Below are 10,485 nucleotides of genomic sequence, written 5' to 3'. Positions count from 1 at the left end.
CTAGGTGTGCAGGAGGGCTTTTTGCTTGAGGTTTTGGGTAAAAAACAGTGTGACGGAGTAGAGTGCCCCCTGGTGGTGTAAAAGCAAAAAGCCTACAGCACCTGGTATTCCCAGGCGGTCTCCCATCCAAGTACTAACCAGGCCCGACCCTGCTTAGCTTCCGAGATCAGACGAGAGCGGGCGTATTCAGGGTGGTGTGGCCGTAGGCAGAGCTCCTTCTCACTTTCAAGCCTCTTGTACTTGTCACCGGCAGCCTGGCTCCGCCTTTCCCCATGACTTTACTACAATCAGCTGTGTGCCTTATTTTCACAAGCACCGCAGCACACACACACACCCCCACCCCCGTCATGGTCTCTCCACTCGCTCTCCTCTACCTCTCTGTCTCCTTCTGCTTTGCTCCTTCTTTAACCTCTTCTTGCCTGCACCTTCTCACGCATGCACACACATACTCAGCCTGGCCTCAAAGGCTCCTTTCTCACTTACCCTGGCCTAACTTTAACACTTTTTGCTCACAGGGCTTTGCTCCACAGGAGGAGCAGCAGCAGCAGCAGGGTGCACGTGGCGTGGGGCCTCATGCCTGCACTTGTTAGTGCCTTTGCTCTCCTAGCAGGTGCTCAGCCCATGGATCTCCGGGAACCTGTGGCTTCCGTTCTGCTAGCTACTGGAAGCCAACCGCCGGGGAGGGAGTCAGAACATCCCCACCCCAGCTACTACCGGAGGACCCCTCACCTATAGCAGGTACCATTATTCGCCACTGGCTGCAGTCAAGCAAGGGCTTGACTTGCCCAGTAGACCTTTTCTTGTAGCGTTGCTTCACACCCCCCACAACATGTGCCTTACTCAGCCCCGAGTTCTTTTGAATAGGCCAGGAGAGCAACGTGCATGATGCACCCCTTTCAATGACTTGAGGGCAGGCTTGGAAGACTTGACGCAACTTTACTAAGATGTCTTGGGCATTACGGTTGAACGTGAAGGATGGTGATCTCCTGAGCCAAAGTCCACTGATTGGCTGCCCGGGACTACCTGTAGAAGGTAGTAGTTGATATTGGCGTTCCGGCAAGTGCTGCTTGATCCTCCTTAAAGCCAGGCGTTGGCTTCTTTTTGGATGAGCGTAGGGTAAGTTGTATGTGAAAAAAAGAAAAGGTGTGTTTGGGGGGGGGGGGGGGGGTGCTGGAGTGTTGATTTTGTAGGAGCTAGGTGTGCAGGAGGGCTTTTTGCTTGAGGTTTTGGGTAAAAAACAGTGTGAGGGAGTAGAGTGCCCCCTGGTGGTGTAAAAGCAAAAAGCCTACAGCACCTGGTATTCCCAGGCGGTCTCCCATCCAAGTACTAACCAGGCCCGACCCTGCTTAGCTTCCGAGATCAGACGAGAGCGGGCGTATTCAGGGTGGTGTGGCCGTAGGCAGAGCTCCTTCTCACTTTCAAGCCTCTTGTACTTGTCACCGGCAGCCTGGCTCCGCCTTTCCCCATGACTTTACTACAATCAGCTGTGTGCCTTATTTTCACAAGCACCGCAACACACACACCCCCCCACCCCCGTCATGGTCTCTCCACTCGCTCTCCTCTACCTCTCTGTCTCCTTCTGCTTTGCTCCTTCTTTAACCTCTTCTTGCCTGCACCTTCTCACGCATGCACACACATACTCAGCCTGGCCTCAAAGGCTCCTTTCTCACTTACCCTGGCCTAACTTTAACACTTTTTGCTCACAGGGCTTTGCTCCACAGGAGCAGCAGCAGCAGCAGCAGGGTGCACGTGGCGTGGGGCCTCATGCCTGCACTTGTTAGTGCCTTTGCTCTCCTAGCAGGTGCTCAGCCCATGGATCTCCGGGAACCTGTGGCTTCCGTTCTGCTAGCTACTGGAAGCCAACCGCCGGGGAGGGAGTCAGAACATCCCCACCCCAGCTACCGGAGGGAGGACCCCTCACCTATAGCAGGTACCATTATTCGCCACTGGCTGCAGTCAAGCAAGGGCTTGACTTGCCCAGTAGACCTTTTCTTGTAGCGTTGCTTCACACCCCCCACAACATGTGCCTTACTCAGCCCCGAGTTCTTTTGAATAGGCCCCAGGAGAGCAACGTGCATGATGCACCCCTTTCAATGACTTGAGGGCAGGCTTGGAAGACTTGACGCAACTTTACTAAGATGTCTTGGGCATTACGGTTGAACGTGAAGGATGGTGATCTCCTGAGCCAAAGTCCACTGATTGGCTGCCCGGGACTACCTGTAGAAGGTAGTAGTTGATATTGGCGTTGGGGGGGGGGGGGGGGCTGGAGTGTTGATTTTGTAGGAGCTAGGTGTGCAGGGGGGCTTTTTGCTTGAGGTTTTGGGTAAAAAACAGTGTGAGGGAGTAGAGTGCCCCCTGGTGGTGTAAAAGCAAAAAGCCTACAGCACCTGGTATTCCCAGGCGGTCTCCCATCCAAGTACTAACCAGGCCCGACCCTGCTTAGCTTCCGAGATCAGACGAGAGCGGGCGTATTCAGGGTGGTGTGGCCGTAGGCAGAGCTCCTTCTCACTTTCAAGCCTCTTGTACTTGTCACCGGCAGTCTGGCTCCGCCTTTCCCCATGACTTTACTACAATCAGCTGTGTGCCTTATTTTCACAAGCACCGCAGCAGCAGCACACACACACACACACACACCCCGTCATGGTCTCTCCTCTCCACTCGCTCTCCTCTACCTCTCTGCCTCCTTCTGCTTTGCTCCTTCTTTAACCTCTTTCTGACTGCACCTTCTCACGCATGCACACACATACTCAGCCTGGCCTCAAAGGCTCCTTTATCACTTCCCCTGGCCTAACTTTAACCCTTTTTGCTCACAGGGCTTTGCCCCACAGGAGGAGCAGCAGGGTGCACGTGGCGTGGGGCCTCATGCCTGCACTTGTTAACGCCTTTGCTCTCCTAGCAGGTGCTCAGCCCATGGATCTCCGGGAACCTGTGGGTTCTGTTCTGCTAGCTACTGGAAGCCAACCACCGGGGAGGGAGCCAGAACATCCCCACCCCAGCTACTACCGGAGGACCCCTCACCTATACCAGGTAGCATTCCTCGCCACTGGCTGCAGTCAAGCAAGGGCTTGACTTGCCCAGTAGACCTTTTCTTGTAGCGTTGCTTCACACCCCTCACAACATGTGCCTTACTCAGCCCCGAGTTCTTTTGAATAGGCCAGGAGAGCAACGTGCATGATGCACCCCTTTCAATGACTTGAGGGCAGGCTTGGAAGACTTGATGCAACTTTACTAAGATGTCTTGGGCATTACGGTTGAACGTGAAGGATGTTGATCTCCTGAGCCAAAGTCCACTGATTGGCTGCCCGGGACTACCTGTACAAGGTAGTAGTTGATATTGGCGTTCCGGCAAGTGCTGCTTGATCCTCCTTAAAGCCATGCGTTGGCTTCTTTTTCGATGAGCGTAAGGTAAGTTGGATGTGAAAAAAGAAAAGGTGTGTTTGGGGGGGGGGGGGGGGGCTGGAGTGTTGATTTTGTAGGAGCTAGGTGTGCAGGAGGGCTTTTTGCTTGAGGTTTTGGGTAAAAAACAGTGTGACGGAGTAGAGTGCCCCCTGGTGGTGTAAAAGCAAAAAGCCTACAGCACCTGGTATTCCCAGGCGGTCTCCCATCCAAGTACTAACCAGGCCCGACCCTGCTTAGCTTCCGAGATCAGACGAGAGCGGGCGTATTCAGGGTGGTGTGGCCGTAGGCAGAGCTCCTTCTCACTTTCAAGCCTCTTGTACTTGTCACCGGCAGCCTGGCTCCGCCTTTCCTCATGACTTTACTACAATCAGCTGTGTGCCTTATTTTCACAAGCACCGCAGCACACACACACACACACACCCCCATCATGGTCTCTCCACTCGCTCTCCTCTACCTCTCTGTCTCCTTCTGCTTTGCTCCTTCTTTAACCTCTTCTTGCCTGCACCTTCTCACCCATGCACACACATACTCAGCCTGGCCTTAAAGGCTCCTTTCTCACTTACCCTGGCCTAACTTTAACACTTTTTGCTCACAGGGCTTTGCTCCACAGGAGGAGCAGCAGCAGCAGGGTGCACGTGGCGTGGGGCCTCATGCCTGCACTTGTTAGTGCCTTTGCTCTCCTAGCAGGTGCTCAGCCCATGGATCTCCGGGAACCTGTGGCTTCTGTTCTGCTAGCTACTGGAAGCCAATCGCCGGGGAGGGAGTCAGAACATCCCCACCCCAGCTACCGGAGGGAGGACCCCTCACCTATAGCAGGTACCATTATTCGCCACTGGCTGCAGTCAAGCAAGGGCTTGACTTGCCCAGTAGACCTTTTCTTGTAGCGTTGCTTCACACCCCCCACAACATGTGCCTTACTCAGCCCCGAGTTCTTTTGAATAGGCCCCAGGAGAGCAACGTGCATGATGCACCCCTTTCAATGACTTGAGGGCAGGCTTGGAAGACTTGACGCAACTTTACTAAGATGTCTTGGGCATTACGGTTGAACGTGAAGGATGGTGATCTCCTGAGCCAAAGTCCACTGATTGGCTGCCCGGGACTACCTTTACAAGGTAGTAGTTGATATTGGCGTTCCGGCAAGTGCTGCTTGGTCCTCCTAAAAAAGCCAGGCGTTGGCTTCTTTTTCTATGAGCGTAGGGTAAGTTGTATGTGAAAAAAAGAAAAGGTGTGTTTGGGACCTCTGCCGGGTTAGCCCCCCCATATAAAAATAAATTACTTTTTTTTATGCAGTTTGTTAGATCTTTGTTAGATCAGGTTAGATCAATCATTGTTTGTGTTAGATCACACACAGAAGAAGCAATATTAACAGTTATTTGCTGGGGGGGCTAACCCGTCATCAGCCCCCCCTTATCAAATTTTCTGGCCAAAAATTATTCAGGCTAATAGATATTCATTAGATCCGGTAAGATCAAGTGTTTTTAACGTTAGATCTCATATAATTAGGGACTTATTAAGTGATTAATGAGGGGGGGCTGGCCCCCCCTTATCATTTTTTTTTTACCAAAAATCATTCAGGCTAATAGATATTCGTTAGATCCGGTAAGATCAAGTGTTTTTAACGTTAGATCTCATATAATTAGGGACTTATTAAGTGATTAATGAGGGGGGTCTGGCCCCCCCTTATCATTTTTTTTGACCAAAAATCATTCAGGCTAATAGATATTCGTTAGATCCGGTAAGATCAAGTGGTTTTAAAGTTAGATCTCATATAATTAGGGACTTATTAAGTGATTAATGAGGGGGGCTGGCCCCCCCTTATAATTTTTTTTGACCAAAAATCATTCAGGCTAATAGATATTCGTTAGATCCGGTAAGATCAAGTGGTTGCAACGTTAGATCTCACATCGTTTCCGAGATATTCCACATAAAAAAATAGATTTTAGGTGGTACATATGCATGGACATATGGACGGGTTGGCCCCCCCTTATCAAATTTTCTGGCCGAAAATCATTCAGGCTAATAGATATTCGTTAGATCCGGTAAGATCAAGTGGTTTTAATGTTAGATCTCACATAATTAGAGACTTATTAAGTGATTAATGAGGGGGGGCTGGCCCCCCTTATAATTTTTTTGGGCCAAAAATCATTCCGGCTAATAGATATTCATTAGATCTGGTAAGATCAACTGGTTTTAACATTAGATCTCACATAATTTCCGAGATATTCCACATAAAAAAAATAGATTTTAGGTGGTACATATAGATGGACATATGGACGAGTTGGCCCCCCCTTATCAAATTTTCTGGGCAAAAATCATTCAGGCTAATAGATATTCGTTAGATCCGGTAAGATCAAGTGGTTTTAATGTTAGATCTCATATAATTTCCAAGACATTCCACATAAAAAAAAATAGATTTTAGGTGGTACATATGGACGGGTTGGCCCCCCTTATCAAATTTTCTGGCCAAAAATCATTCAGGCTAATAGGTATTCGGCTAGACTAAGGCTTACCTATAGGTAGTGGAAATATCTCCTAAACGTGCGCCGTTTAGGAGTTATTTCACTTGTAGTCCGCCGCAAATGTTAACGGTGCATGCGTGGGGAATAAACTAAACTTAAGCCTCGTACACACGCACAGTTTTCTCAGCAAGAACCAGCAAGAAAACTGCTGGTAGAGCTTGTTTGCCGAGTAAACCGTGCGTGTGTACGAGGCTTAGAGGTTTCTCGTCAAGAAAACTGCCCGGAATCTAGACGAGAAAAATAGAGAACCTGCTCTCTCGTCGTGAGTCTCTGCAGTGTTTTCCTGCCCAGAAACCCGAGTGTGTGTATACTTACCTCTCCATGGAAACCCGCCCATGCTCGAAATGACTTTGACGCATGCGTGTTAGCTTCCAAGGCATAGGCAGGGTGAAGCAAGATGGTGGCGACGGCATCGAATGTGACGAGCGCATGCTCGTCGTAGTCGATGACGTCACCGCGTCCGTGCCATTCAAAAGAACGGTGGTTCTTTTGAATGATGTCTGTACACTCCGCCGGCAAGAGATTCTTGCCAGGAATCTCTTTAGGAAAAACAATGTTTTCCATGTGTACAGGACTAAAGTGCCGTTTCTTCCCTAGCCTGTGCTATGAATTGCAGCTCTCGTGCGCATGCGTGGGAGTGACATCATGCAGCTCTGGCGAATCACAGCGCCAGAGTCCGCAGCCCGGAAGTAAGAGGAGACAGAAGACGGACGATTCCTGCAGTGGGGACATCGCTGGATTCTTTTGCAAGTAAGTGTCACATAATGGGCTGATATGCGATACATAATAACCCATTATGCTTTACATTTGCAGGCTGTTCATGTAGCAAAAGAGGAAGTAAAACCCATCAGGGCTTACTTCCTCTTTAACCACTTGCCGTCGCCGCACCGTCGAAATACGTCCACAAGGTGGCTCTGCTGGGCGAGAGCACGTAATATGACGTCCTCTCTCCCAGCCGCCCCCGACTCCCGTGCGTGTGCCTGGCGGGCGCGATCGCCGCCGGGCACACGCGATCGCTCGGTACAGAGCGGGGACCGGGAGCTGTGTGTGTAAACACACAGCTCCCGGTCCTGTCAGCAGGGGAAATGCTGATCTTCGGTTCATACAATGTATGAACCGAGGATCAGTGTTTCCCCTAGTGAGGCCACCCCCCCCCCCCCCCACAGTAAGAACACACCCAGGCATACTTAACCCCTTCCCCGCCCCCTAGTGTTAACCCCTTCACTGCCAGTGGCATTTTTATAGTAATCCAATGCATTTTTATAGCACTGATCGCTATAAAAATGCCAATGGTCCCAAAAATGTGTCAAAAGTGTCCGAAGTGTCCGCCATAATGTCGCAGTACCGAAAAAAAAAATCGCTGATCGCCGCCATTACTAGTAAAAAAAATATAATAAAAATTACATAAAACTACCCCCTATTTTGTAAACGCTATAACTTTTGCGCAAACCAATCAATAAACGCTTATTGCGATTTTTTTAACGAAAAATATGTAGAAGAAAACGTATCGGCCTAAACTGAGGAAAAAAAATGTTTTTTTATATATTTTTAGGGGATATTTATTATAGCAAAATGTAAAAAATATTCATTTTTTTCAAAATTGTCGCTCTATTTTTGTTTATAGCGCAAAAACTAAAAACCGCAGAGGTGATCAAATACCACCAAAAGAAAGCTCTATTTGTGGGAAAAAAAGGACGCCAATTTTGTTTGGGAGCCACGTCGCACGACCGCGCAATTGTCTGTTAAAGCGACAGAGTCCCGAATCGCAAAAAGTACTCTGGTCTTTGGGCAGCAATATGGTCCGGGGGGTAAGTGGTTAAGTGACCCTTCTCTACAGAGACTTCTATGACAGGCACCTCAAGCACCTGCCATTGCAGAAGTTATAAGAGCTGGAGATATGGAGCATTGTGACTCAGAACTCCCCCCTATGATGGCTATCTACTGGACAAGCTGACCTTCGATCCCTCCGTGGCTGGGAAAGCCAAGACTTTTGACACTGGCAGTGGTCTGTCCTCGCCCACCAGGAGCCAGTAAGAGTTCTCTTGTCATAGGGACCAATACTGATCTTCTCAGAAGGCTGTTGACACCTCTTTGTCTGGAGCTGAGCACTTCAACTACAAGTGTGCACCCCATGCTGAGACAAGCCTACCAGCGCCTGGTACAAGAACAGAAGGCCCCAGCTAAAGGAGTGGGAAAGATCTGGCGCTTGGACCGGTGTGAGAAAGTGTTACAGCCTGGTAAAGTGGCCTGTTTACTAACATATGTCAAGCTAAATTGGAAACAACCAGGCCCTTTCATTGTCCTTGAAGTGGACAGACAGAGAGAAAACATGGGAGTGGAGATAATTCCGAGGTGGTTTCAACTAGGGTTGTCCCGATACCGATACTAGTATCGGTATCGGGACCGATTCCGAGTATTTGCGGGAGTACTCGTACTCCCGCAAATACCCCCGATACCCAAATAGAATACTAAGACCCCCCCCCTCCGCCGCCGCCGTGACGCCGCATCCCGCCGCCATTCGCCGCATCCCCGCTGCCGCCGACTGTGTCATACGCCGGGAACATTACAGCTTTGAATAGCTGTAATGATTGGCGCCGCGCATAGACACTCCCCCTCGCTCGGGTGAACTGTCCAATCCCGAGCGAGGGAGAGTGTCTATACGCAGCGCCAATCATTACAGCGATTCAAAGTTGTGATGTTCCCGGCGTATGACACAGTCGGCGGCAGCGGGGATGCAGGTAAGTGGGACATGGATACATGGGGGGGAGACGCTGGATGGGGGGAGACGCTGGATACATGGGGGGGAGACGCTGGATGGGGGGAGACGCTGGATACATGGGGGGGGAGACGCTGGATGGGGGGAGACGCTGGATACATGGGGGGGAGACGCTGGATGGGGGGAGACGCTGGATACATGGGGGGGAGACGCTGGATACATGGGGGGAGACGCTGGATACATGGGGGGAGACGCTGGATGGGGGGAGACAATGGCTGCATGGGGGGGAGACGCTGGATGGGGGGAGACGCTGGATGGGGGGGGAGACAATGGCTGCATGGGGGGAGACAATGGCTGCATGGGGGGAGACAATGGCTGCATGGGGGGAGACATGGCTGGATGGGGGGTGACAATGGCTGGATGGGGGGGGTGACAATGGCTGCATGGGGGGAGACGCTGGATGGGGGGTGACAATGGCTGCATGGGGGGTGACAATGGCTGGATGGGGGGTGACAATGGCTGGATGGGGGGAGACAATGGCTGCATGGGGGGAGACGCTGGATGGGGGGAGACAATGGCTGGATGGGGGGTGACAATGGCTGCATGGGGGGTGACAATGGCTGCATGGGGGAATACATTGCTGGATGGGGGGTGACAATGGCTGGATGGGGGGATACATTGCTGCATGGGGGGAGACAATGGCTGCATGGGGGGTGACAATGGCTGCATGGGGGGAGACGCTGGATGGGGGGAGACAATGGCTGCATGGGGGGAGACATGGCTGGATGGGGGGTGACAATGGCTGGATGGGGGGGTGACAATGGCTGCATGGGGGGAGACGCTGGATGGGGGGAGACAATGGCTGCATGGGGGGTGACAATGGCTGCATGGGGGGTGACAATGGCTGCATGGGGGGTGACAATGGCTGCATGGGGGGTGACAATGGCTGGATGGGGGGTGACAATGGCTGCATGGGGGGTGACAATGGCTGGATGGGGGGTGACAATGGCTGGATGGGGGGAGACAATGGCTGCATGGGGGGAGACGCTGGATGGGGGGAGACAATGGCTGGATGGGGGGTGACAATGGCTGCATGGGGGGTGACAATGGCTGCATGGGGGAATACATTGCTGGATGGGGGGTGACAATGGCTGGATGGGGGGATACATTGCTGCATGGGGGGAGACAGTGGCTGCATGGGGGGTGACAATGGCTGCATGGGGGGAGACAATGGCTGCATGGGGGGAGACAATGGCTGCATATGTGGGGGGACATCGCTGCATTTGGGGACACATTTAAAAAAAAGTATCAGTATTCGGTATCGGCGACTACTTGAAAAAAAGTATCGGTACTCGTACTCGGTCCTAAAAAAGTGGTATCGGGACAACCCTAGTTTCAACCAAAGGGTTGCAAAGAAGTCTCTCCAGTGAAAATGCCGGCTCAGATGTTGCTGGGACAAGTGAATTCGGACACCCCAGACCTGCCGTCTGATTTGGTGGGGGGAGCAAAGGATGGGATCTCTGTGGAAGAGTTCTATCCAAAGAATACTCCTCTTTTGCCTGAATGGAAAGGAAGGGCCAAGACTCAGCTCCTGAGATGGCAGGCTGCATTCTCCAAGAGTGAATTTGATGTGGGGTGTGCAAAAAGTGCTTAATACTGGATCCATCTCTTCAAGTGCAATTAGCTGTTCAGAGAAAGAGTTTGATGTATTCCTTTAGGGGACTTGGAGGATCTGCGTGAACAACTGGCAGAGTTGAAGAGGGCAGGTATCGTCCGAGAGTCCCAGAGTCCATAGGCTTCCCCAATAGTGGTGGTGCGGAGGAAGAATGGGTCACTGAGGCTGTGTATTGA

At 51.3% G+C, this 10,485-nt stretch overlaps 4 non-coding genes across 4 annotated transcripts; all 4 read right to left on the bottom strand.

Moving 5' to 3' along the window:
* Positions 1-89: 89 nt before the first annotated feature.
* Positions 90-208, bottom strand: LOC120942340. The gene has a single exon (XR_005750037.1). It is a non-coding gene; the product is annotated as a 5S ribosomal RNA (ribosomal RNA).
* Positions 209-1,282: 1,074 nt separating this feature from the next.
* On the bottom strand, positions 1,283-1,401 carry LOC120942234. Its single transcript, XR_005749956.1, has one exon. It is a non-coding gene; the product is annotated as a 5S ribosomal RNA (ribosomal RNA).
* Positions 1,402-2,375: 974 nt separating this feature from the next.
* On the bottom strand, positions 2,376-2,494 carry LOC120942140. The gene has a single exon (XR_005749929.1). It is a non-coding gene; the product is annotated as a 5S ribosomal RNA (ribosomal RNA).
* Positions 2,495-3,568: 1,074 nt separating this feature from the next.
* On the bottom strand, positions 3,569-3,687 carry LOC120941790. Its single transcript, XR_005749603.1, has one exon. It is a non-coding gene; the product is annotated as a 5S ribosomal RNA (ribosomal RNA).
* Positions 3,688-10,485: the final 6,798 nt, after the last annotated feature.

The sequence above is a fragment of the Rana temporaria genome, chromosome 5, assembly GCF_905171775.1.
Source record: "Rana temporaria chromosome 5, aRanTem1.1, whole genome shotgun sequence".
NCBI classification, from domain to species: domain Eukaryota; kingdom Metazoa; phylum Chordata; class Amphibia; order Anura; family Ranidae; genus Rana; species Rana temporaria.
Note: the sequence above shows the minus strand (reverse complement) of the source record. Positions and strands in the feature narration are given on the sequence as shown.